This window comes from Suncus etruscus, chromosome 2, assembly GCF_024139225.1.
Source record: "Suncus etruscus isolate mSunEtr1 chromosome 2, mSunEtr1.pri.cur, whole genome shotgun sequence".
NCBI lineage: Eukaryota > Metazoa > Chordata > Mammalia > Eulipotyphla > Soricidae > Suncus > Suncus etruscus.
This window is the reverse complement of record NC_064849.1, coordinates 97,285,959-97,295,704: the sequence shown is the minus strand read 5'-3', so window position 1 is coordinate 97,295,704 and position 9,746 is coordinate 97,285,959. Positions and strand designations below refer to the sequence as shown.

General features: G+C 38.6%; 1 non-coding gene across 1 annotated transcript; it reads left to right on the top strand.

Annotated features, from left to right (window-relative positions):
• The first annotated feature begins 241 nt into the window (after positions 1-241).
• LOC126002624 (small nucleolar RNA SNORA51) lies at positions 242-374 on the top strand. The gene has a single exon (XR_007493307.1). It is a non-coding gene; the product is annotated as a small nucleolar RNA SNORA51 (small nucleolar RNA).
• Positions 375-9,746: the final 9,372 nt, after the last annotated feature.

The following is a 9,746-nucleotide window of genomic DNA, read 5'->3' as shown; positions in this document are numbered from 1 at the left end:
TAAGCCATTATGAAAAAAAATTGTGTTTTTAATCAGAAATTTTTTTGACTTACATGTATTATTATTATATCAATTATATTATATGTTATGTTATGTCACTATATTATGTTATATTAGTTTACCTCATTATGTTAATCAATTTTGTCCTTTAAATGAATTCTTACTTAAAAAAAAACAACTTTAGTTTGCTCTGAAGAAAAAATAAAATAAAATAAAATAAAATAAATAAAAGATAAGATAAGTCCTCCCAAATCTTACCACAGGCTGTGTTCTTTACACTGGCTGTATAGAAAGAGGAGGTACAGTAAAGGCACCCCATATACACCTCAACACAGGCCCCTTGCCGGGTATGTATTGTGAATTGGGGGACAAAAAATAAATAAATAAAAAGCTGGGGCACTGTTTCTGCTTAAGTTCCATAGTGAGCTAGCTGAAGAGATTTCTACTAGTGTTACTGTTACCAGCAACACTTTCCTTTATGAATTAAGTTACATAATGTTCAATTTAGAGTAGATTTTTATGGGGATTTTGTGACTCCTGTCATAAACAGTCAAAGAAGAGAAATATCATATTAAAGCAATTATAAGAAACTACCTTCATCCCAGATTTCATTCTAATGAATATCTTCCTCACTCAGAATCTGAGAAGAGAATAAATATACCCCATTGGAAGAGTCCTTGTAGATGAGCATATGCAGATGATTAGCACATATTCCCAAGCACTGAATCATGCCCTGGAGTACACTAATAAAATGTAATAGTTCATAGCATTTTTAATCATCTTGGTTTTATAGATAATCCAAGGAGAAAAAAATCAATTTCAAGGCTTGTCTTGGCATCATTCAGTTTCTGAAGAGACAGAGTTGCCCTTGGCCTCATTGTTGCTATTGGGACTTGAAAAAGAATTTCCTTCTGTAATATACAATGGATCATTTAATGTTAAGACAGAGTTGCCTTACTTCACACAGAAACAAAGTGGTATAACTCCAGGACTGGAAAACATTTTGTTCATCAGCAGGAGACTTCTGCTGTTTTCCCAGTAATCTATTTCATTTGGACAAATGAGCATACAGAATTTCAAGCATGCTAAGTAGATCCTGTGAGAGACATTCTAGAACTTTTTCCCTTTCCTTTCATTAGTTGCCGGTTTAGTAAAGTGATGAGAGTGAGAAACTCAAAGGACCAAAGGTGATCCAAAAGCCTCTGAGAACTTCCTCCTCCTGCTCTCTCAGTGAAAATTAGCAGATAAGCATTAAGATGAGAAACTTAGACTTCTTGCATGTTTTTCTCCTCTCTCCTGATTATAGTGATGCTCTTGTGATAAGAAGAGTTTAGGATGCTTAAGATAAAGGCTATTAAGTTGTTACACTTTAGCATATGTTAGACATGCTTTGCATCCTACATCCTAGGCCAAATGGACTCACAATGAAGCTTCGATTTTGATTTCTCTTGAGGAATTAAGGATCCAGGACATAGTACAATCCAAAAAAAAAAAAAAAAAAAAAAACCAGGAATTTGGTCCCTCTCTGGTCTTCTTTTCCTACCAAACCATCTTTACTCCCCAAATATCCTTGAGATTTTGGTTTTACCTTCCTAGGACTATCATTCATTCCATCTATAGGACTAATGACTCCCAAATTGACCACTAAAAATATCCATTATTTTTTAACATAAACACATTTACTCTTCATATTCATTACATCATTAATCAAAATAAACATTGGTTTATCAATGTATTTTTTGTAAGCCAATTACATGCTCTTCAGATTCTCTCATAAAATCTAGAAATAATGTTTTTTCTTTCAAGAATGCCCATTGTAAGTATGTACTGAGTGCTAGTATATGCTAGGCAAAGTTCTAATGTGGATCATATTAACTGACTCAGTCTCATTGCAACAGCAAGAGGCAGAGATAAAGCAAAGAAAGAACTAAACCAGGTAATCTGTCAAAGTTCCTGGGACTTAATGAAGGCAGAGGTAGGGTCTGAAGCCCCGTGGGTTTGATTTCCACAGCCCTCACTCTGACCTGCTTTGCCAATCGTCCTCTGTCGATTTGGCCAAAAAGTACTTTTTGAATACCCTGTAACCTTAGTTTTCCTCTTTTCCCCTAACAATTTTATGCATACAATATTTAATTTGAAAATTTACAACTTGCAAACTGCAAACATATGCCATGTTGATTGTATGAGAAAATAATCCCTACCCTTTATAATTTGAAACAGTTTGAGAGGGATCTCTGGTTTAATCACCTTCACTACTGACAGCATTCCTTTTTCATTCTCCAGGGTTGATGTCCTTGATCATCAACTACTGAATAAACATATCAAGTGTCAAGAAAGGCACCAACCTTGATGGTGCCCATGCACTGCAGACAATTCCACTGCAATGAGGCTGACCAGTAAGTATTTCCAGTGGTTCTTGTTTTGTTACTCAGAGGTAAAAATATTAGTTCTTCTCTTTCTTCTGTTTGACAGACCTTAAAAGAGTAGACAGTTAACACATTTCTCTGGGGTTTTCTCCAAAAAATATCTCAGTTGGCGTTTCACGTTTCTCTGGTCTCATCAATGTTTCCATATCGCCCTCCACTGGACACCATGTGAGTTGTCAACACCCCTTATCCAAGGTACTTTACAGCTCTGGAGATGGGACTCTTAAAGGAGCCTGGTCTTAAACCTACAGTTTTCCATTAATGCTGCCAGCGCCATGATGTATTTTCCTTGTCCAGAAAAAAAGGACAAGGCCTCAAGGATCATATAACATTTATTCTTCATCTAATTTAAGGCCAATTATCTTCAGCACCCTTTAATGTCATAGGCTTCCCTGTTCACTTAATAGACAAAGAAAGTCCATGAATCTCCATTGAAGTCCTGGACTTGCATGGGTTATTCTATGGTCATTTGCAAGAACACATGTGAATGTGTGAGCATTCTGATTTAGGTAAAGGGCCAGAACTGAGTGAAGGGTTAAAATAATGGATTCTATATTACTATGTCTGAGAAATACCATATGTAATATTATATATAACAACATATATTTCTTACCATAGAGAAAGTACTCCAATAAGTTCTGAACTTAATAAATTTATTCCCATAGAAAAAGTCATTTTGCTCCTGATTCATTGTCACTATGTACCTTAAATATTACTGTGAAAGATTTATAATTCACTTTGGCCACAATAAAAATTAATAAAAAAAAGAAAAGAAAAATGTCACTTTGGACTAGATGACTCTAGATGTGAAAGGGTTATGCTCTCTATTTATACTCTGAATTCAGAGGCATTCTATTTAAAACAACCTTAGAAGGTTGAACTTTCTTTGGATTTTTGGGGGACAAGATATCAAAGATTTCTGAGAATAGGGAGATATTAGTAACTCATGGTGATATTTGTATTTAAGTAAGGTACTTTTAAACTTTCAAAATGGAAAGAAAATGCACTGGTGGGCTAGAATGAGCCAGACATGGGCATGAGAACTGAGACACCAGTAAACTCACCTATTTTTTTTTTATTTTGCCAACTGTAAGTTCCTCCTACATGCTCTGTATCTCTTTACTCTCCTGATAGAGCATGCTTCTACTTGGCCAAATCAGAGACTCACTGAGTCTGTGGATGAGATTGGGCTTGCATTTATTCAGTCTTCCAAATACTACAGATATCAATGACATGAGTATCTATGGAGTACTTCTAAGATAAGACACACCTGTCACTCATCATCTTAACATATGCCACATACAGTATAAATGTAGATTTCAGAATAATGTCATTTTAGCATGACTAGGCTAAGTTAGTGCTTCTCAATTATTTTCTGTCATGCCCCCCCCAGGAAGAAAACATTTTTCGCGGGCCCCTTATATGACTGTAAATAGTATTTTTATTAAAAAAAACTTTAACCTGCAAAACAAAAACATATCAAATAATTTGAGCTGATTTTTTAATCAGAGGTGATGTCTGAGCATGTTTTGAAATGCATAGATTTTCAAAGCAGGGTTTGAAGCAGGACACAGCAACTCTCAGCTCCAGAGACATGCAGAGACATAAACATGGGGCTTAGCTTGTTATGACAGTGTTTGCCAAGGGCAAACGTGCCCCCCTTTACGGAGCCTCGCGCCCTACCCTGGGGGGTGCACCCCACCATTTGAGAACCACTGAGCTAATTCAACACCTGTAGTATATCCATAAAGAAAAGTATTGTTATACATAAAACAACATCAGGAAACTGTGGAAACCTTGCTTGCAAGGCAAACGCCGCTGTGCTATCTCTCCGGGCCCTGTACTCTGGTTTTTAACTACTGAAAGGATGCTTTAATCCAGTGGTCCTCAAACTATGGCCCGCGGGCCACATATTGTATTTGTATCTGTTTTGTTTCTTCATTGCAAAATAAGATATATGCAGTGTGCATAAGAATTCGTTAATAAGTTTTGTTTTTACTATAGTCAGACCCTCCAATGGTCTGAGGAACAGTGAACTGGCCCCCTGTTTAAAAAGTTTGAGGACCCCTGCGTTTAATCCATTCTCCCACCCAAAGGAAGGAGTTCCTTCTTTAGTTTCCTCTACTGAGGTCCCTTTCTCTCCTTGTGTGAACTGTGTGAATATGTTCTTAATATGAGATATATACACTTATCCAATAAATCAAGTCTCCAGAGAATTTATCATCATTTTTAATTACTTCATACAATGAACAAGATTCTCTTTGTTTATTATATCTATTTATTCATTTATTTTGGATTCCTCCCAAGCATGCTAAGGGGAATCCAGAACCACACAGGGAAATATTAGGCCAGCTATGCCATATGGCTCAATTCTTGGGCCTGGCAGTGCTTAGGATCCTCTAGGGCTACCTCTCATGGTGCTGAATAAACTGGGTCTCTGTGCATATAAGACATGTGCACTTGACTTCTGAGCTTACTCCCTAGCTCCATGAGATTTTCTTCATATACTTCTTAAGTCATGTTGACCACCTTAGATTCACCTGAAGTTTCACTTTATTCTCTCAGTTACTGGATTTGGCTAGATATCTAATAGAAAAAAATACACTTTCCTAAAAAAATCTTACAAATAAGTTCCCCATAATTTTAGAGAAAACACAGCCAAAGCCTGTCAGTGTTTCTGTCCTGGACCCAGGTAAATTCCAACTGGGGTCAAAGTCCTTTTGGAAATATGCTAGAAAACACACGTGCTTTGTGGCAAGACTTAAACTGGGTTGGCTAAATTTGGTTGTTAATAATTCACTCTGGAATGCCTAAAGGTGCCTTTTACCTATTGGTAACGAGGAAAAAGGAAGAAACTATGTACACAATGTGTCATTGTGATCTAGAGGTAGACTCACTTGTTAAGGAACATGAGAAGTATTCTTCCGTTGTGTGCAGGCATCTTTGCTGTTGTGAGACTCAGCCTGTGTGTTAGTTGCAGTTGAGGGGACTCAGCAGTTTATTTTGTGGCATCTGTTTCAGTTTGGTACCTGGGTACAGGATGAGACTTTCCCTTATCACATCAGAGCATATTTCTATTGAGAGCTTCTGGTAAAGATAATCTCATTTCTTCTCCCCACCATAATGCTGACATGAAATTAATGGAGATTTTCTGTAATACCAGTTCGACTGCCCAGTCTCTAGGCTAGAACTGAATCTAGACTCAACCTGGAGAGTTCAGAGACTGGCTTCTCTGTGTTGTGACCTCATTGACCCAAGTTTATGGAGGGGAAGTGACTTTCCCTCAGAAAATGTTGCCTCGTAAAGTCCCATGCCCCAGTCACCCCACAAATCCCTATTTTTAGGTGTCCCTGGCTCTTTAAAATGAGAAAGTTGATGAGCAAGGAAGAGAGAGGGAGCCAGGACAAAAATCTCACTGTGAATCTGATAGGCAACTGCCACCAGCCATCTTAGGGTATACCTAGCTAACTTGGTTTGTTCAACCCTTAATGAAATAGTTGATTTCAGTGATAAGTTCTGTAATATTTTCTAATTTAAAATATCATTTATAAATTGAAAAATACTTCACATAGGGAAAGATGAGTATTTTTTTGCAATCATTGAGAATTTGTATTTTTGCTTTTGTATCCTCCCACTTTTTGGTACTCATTTGCTTGTGAGAATCCCAAATTTCTTCTAATAATAATCCATACCTGTGGCTAAAATTTCTCAGGTTCACTGGAGGCTAACAGCGTATTGCAAAAAAGACTATCAAGCAAGCAAAGCTCTGGCTCTGTTACTCAAAGGGCAGGTGGATTCTAATTTGGCTGATTTTCTTACCTGTAGAATGAGTTCAGGAATATCTAATTCAGGGCTGGGGAGATAGCTCCAGGGACTGAAGCAATGTCTTGTATGCATATGGCTTCAAGTTCATTTCCTGGCACCACATGATTTCCTGGCACACCACTCTGAGCACCATTGATTTACCCCTCCTCAAGTCTAAATGCTAAGCTGGGAGGGGTCTGAGGTTGGTGATCAAGGCCAGGGGGAGGAGTGAAGGAGAGAGATTCAGAGAGATTCAGCAAGAGATTGAGCAGAAGAGGCCTCTAGAGGAAGAGGCTGGGGAGATGGTTAGATGCAGAGAGGCTGCTTAGCTTAGAAGCCACTCATGGTGATTAGGGCCTTCTAATAAAGCTGCATTTCTCCTGAAAATTCACAGCTGCTGTGGATCATTTCCTTGCCATTATCCTGAATCCTCAGACTCGCCAGCTGGAAGGGGATGCAGGTGCCTGGGCAGGCCGAGAAAGGCCTCAGCCAGGGGTCCTCAAACTTTTTAAACAGGGGGCCAGTTCACTGTCCTTCAGACTGTTGGAGGGCCAGATTATAGTAAAAACAAACATTATGAACAAATTTCAATGCACATTGCATATATCTTATTTAGAAGTGAAGAAACAAAATGGGAATAAATACAATATGTGGCCCGCGGGCCGTAGTTTGAGGACCATTGGCCCCTCACAATCCATCCACCATCATCCACCTCAGTCCAGGACTCTTATTAACTGATTCAACAAACAATTATCTCTGTGTTAGTCTCACACATTGCCAGACTAAGTACTGAACCATTAGTCCAACAGAACAGGATTGAACATAATTACAAGTGGACTCTGGGTCCCAGAGCACTGCCAAAGTGGCTACTATTAAAAAGAAATATCTACGTCAGAGGGTTATGTGAGTATTATGTAAGCGCTCTGACACTATAATCAGATAAAGGACCATTACTAGCAGAATGGGTCAGGACCTGTGCCTCCTCCCTAACTCTGTATATCACTTCACAGTTCAGCCTTAAGTTCTGTCAACCGAATTGGATTGGGTCCCTTTTAACATAAAAAGCCTATGACTTCAAACCTCTTAAATAATAGAGGAAAAGGAGCTCAGGAAGAGCAGGAAATTGTCCAATGTTATACAGATTTGAGGCAGCAGAATAATGAGCAATTTTTACACCCCCACTTTCTTGACTTTGGAGGTCAGGCAAGCCATTTTCTGAGAGGAAGGCCAGAGGATTTTAGTGAAACATAGACACCCCCCTCATAATCTATGCAGACACCACTTTTCTGGTATCTCCCTCCATAGATTTAACACCTTCCCACCCACCTACCCCTGGCATTTCCCTTGTCAGTTTAGTGCATGTTAGTTTACGCCTATTGTGTTTGGTCCCCTTTCCTGAGCTGTCTCCATGGTGCTTGCTGTTGGAGTCACTCAGGGAAACCCCTGGGAATTGGTGCTTGTAGTGGGAGGAGGCGGATGCTGACTAAGAAGAATAGGCTAGTAAGATTCCCAGAACTCCACAAAGAGGTCATTTGTACCTTCATGGTCTAATTTATTAGGTCTCCCCTCTCACTTTCTTTACCTGGAACTCATGTTGTGTGACCTGATTTATTTAACCATCCACACAAAAGATAACACATCTTATTTATTTTTGAATGAGTGATTTTGAAGTGAGCAAACATTTTATTCACATCAACAGGTTCTCTACACAGCCCAGGGTAAGCCATATAGGACACACTTAAGTAAGCTCATCTCTTTGGCACAATATGATGGTTCAGGTCAAGTTCATGTGAAAGAGATACAGAGAGAGAGTGTGTGTTTGCTTGAGGGGATCCTCAGGAAAATAGAATTTTTTATGGACATTGTTAAAATAAAGGATAGTATGTATCTTCCCATTGGGGTAGAAGAGAAAGATCTCAGATTCTACTGAGTCTACTCCTTGGCTAAATAAGAGTATTTAAAATCTTGGCATAGTATAAACTCTAAGAGGTTGGAATAAAAAGAGAAACAAGTCATACATATCAATGCAATATCAGGTCAAATCAATAAGTTTCTAACCTATTATCCATGAACTTAGGAGTTATGCCACCTATTCTAGCAGTGTTCTGTATGGAGAGCTGAGCTGGAACAGATATCCTTTGGTTTTTATCTGTTCCTGGTTCTACAGAGTGAAATCCTTTAATTCTTATAGAAAATCCTCACTGAGTAGTATATAGGTTAGATAGTCTGCTCCTTACTTTCTATTCATATGCTGAAGTCCAAGGTCCCAATACTTCAGAAAGTGCCTATATTTGAAAGAAAAGTCTTTAGACTTTAGAAGTGATTACATCAAACTGAAGACCTCAATCTGAAATCAACAGAACAGGCATCCTGGTAAAAGGGGGAATTTGGCCAAACATTTAGGAGAAAGATGCCATGTGTAATGAATACAGAGATGGAATGATGGATGTATCTTTTAGCCAAAGATCATCAAAGAAAGATAGCTCATGACAGGAAGGAAGGAGAGAGGCATAGAAGAGATTCTTTCTCAAAGGATTCCTAACCACATCTTGATCTAAGATCACTAACTACTAGCCTCCAAAACCAGAGACAAGTTTCTGTTGTTTTCATCCGTCAGTTTTTTGGTACTATCCTCAGGAAAAAAACTATCAAGTGGACAACATAATCAATTCTATGTTACATGTGAAACTGGGGCACAGGAAAAGTGCTATGTTAATGCCATATAGCTAACAATCAGTTATTTTGGGTATTAGTTTTTCTTATAGAATCCATCTTGTTAACAGTATTTTAAAATAATCTGCTTCCATATAAATAACTGAATGTACTTTATTTACTACAAAGCTGAATTTGGGCTCAGACCTTCAGTTAAGAGGAATGAAAATATGAACAGGGGATAGAGAGGTAATACAGAGCATAGGGCACTTGCCTTGCATGTGCCTGACCAAAGTTCAATCTCTGGTATCCAATATGTCCCTTAAACCCTGCCAGAAGTAATTCCTGAGAGCATAGCCAAATTTAAGCCCTGAGCATTGCCAGTTGTGTCCCCAAATTAAAAATAACAATAACAGAAGCCAAATAAAGCAAAAACAAAAAAGACACAGAATGGTTTTGGCTGAAGGGAGCCTAAGGATTCCCCTAGCAAGATCAGAGACATTTTATTGTGCAATACTGTTCTACAATGAGTGACTTGACAATGGAGTCCCTGGTGTGTAATCAAGAGGAACATCCCCCTGTTAGAGGCTGGAATAATTTGCCTGGAAACTGGGTCCTGGAGTCTGGATATGGACAAGCAGGCAGAAGCAGCTCTGGTTCTAGAACAAGGGTGGAGAGACTTAGACAGTGATGATGAGCATGTTGGGGACTATTGGCTATGAAGACATTTAAGAAATGAATGTTTAGCTAGAGAATTGATTGTCCAAAGAGAGTGGTGGAAAAAGGTGAACTAAGTGCTCTTAATTTCTAACTTCTCAGAGTGCTGACACCCGGAGGGAACCTGTGTGTATGTATGGAGTGAGG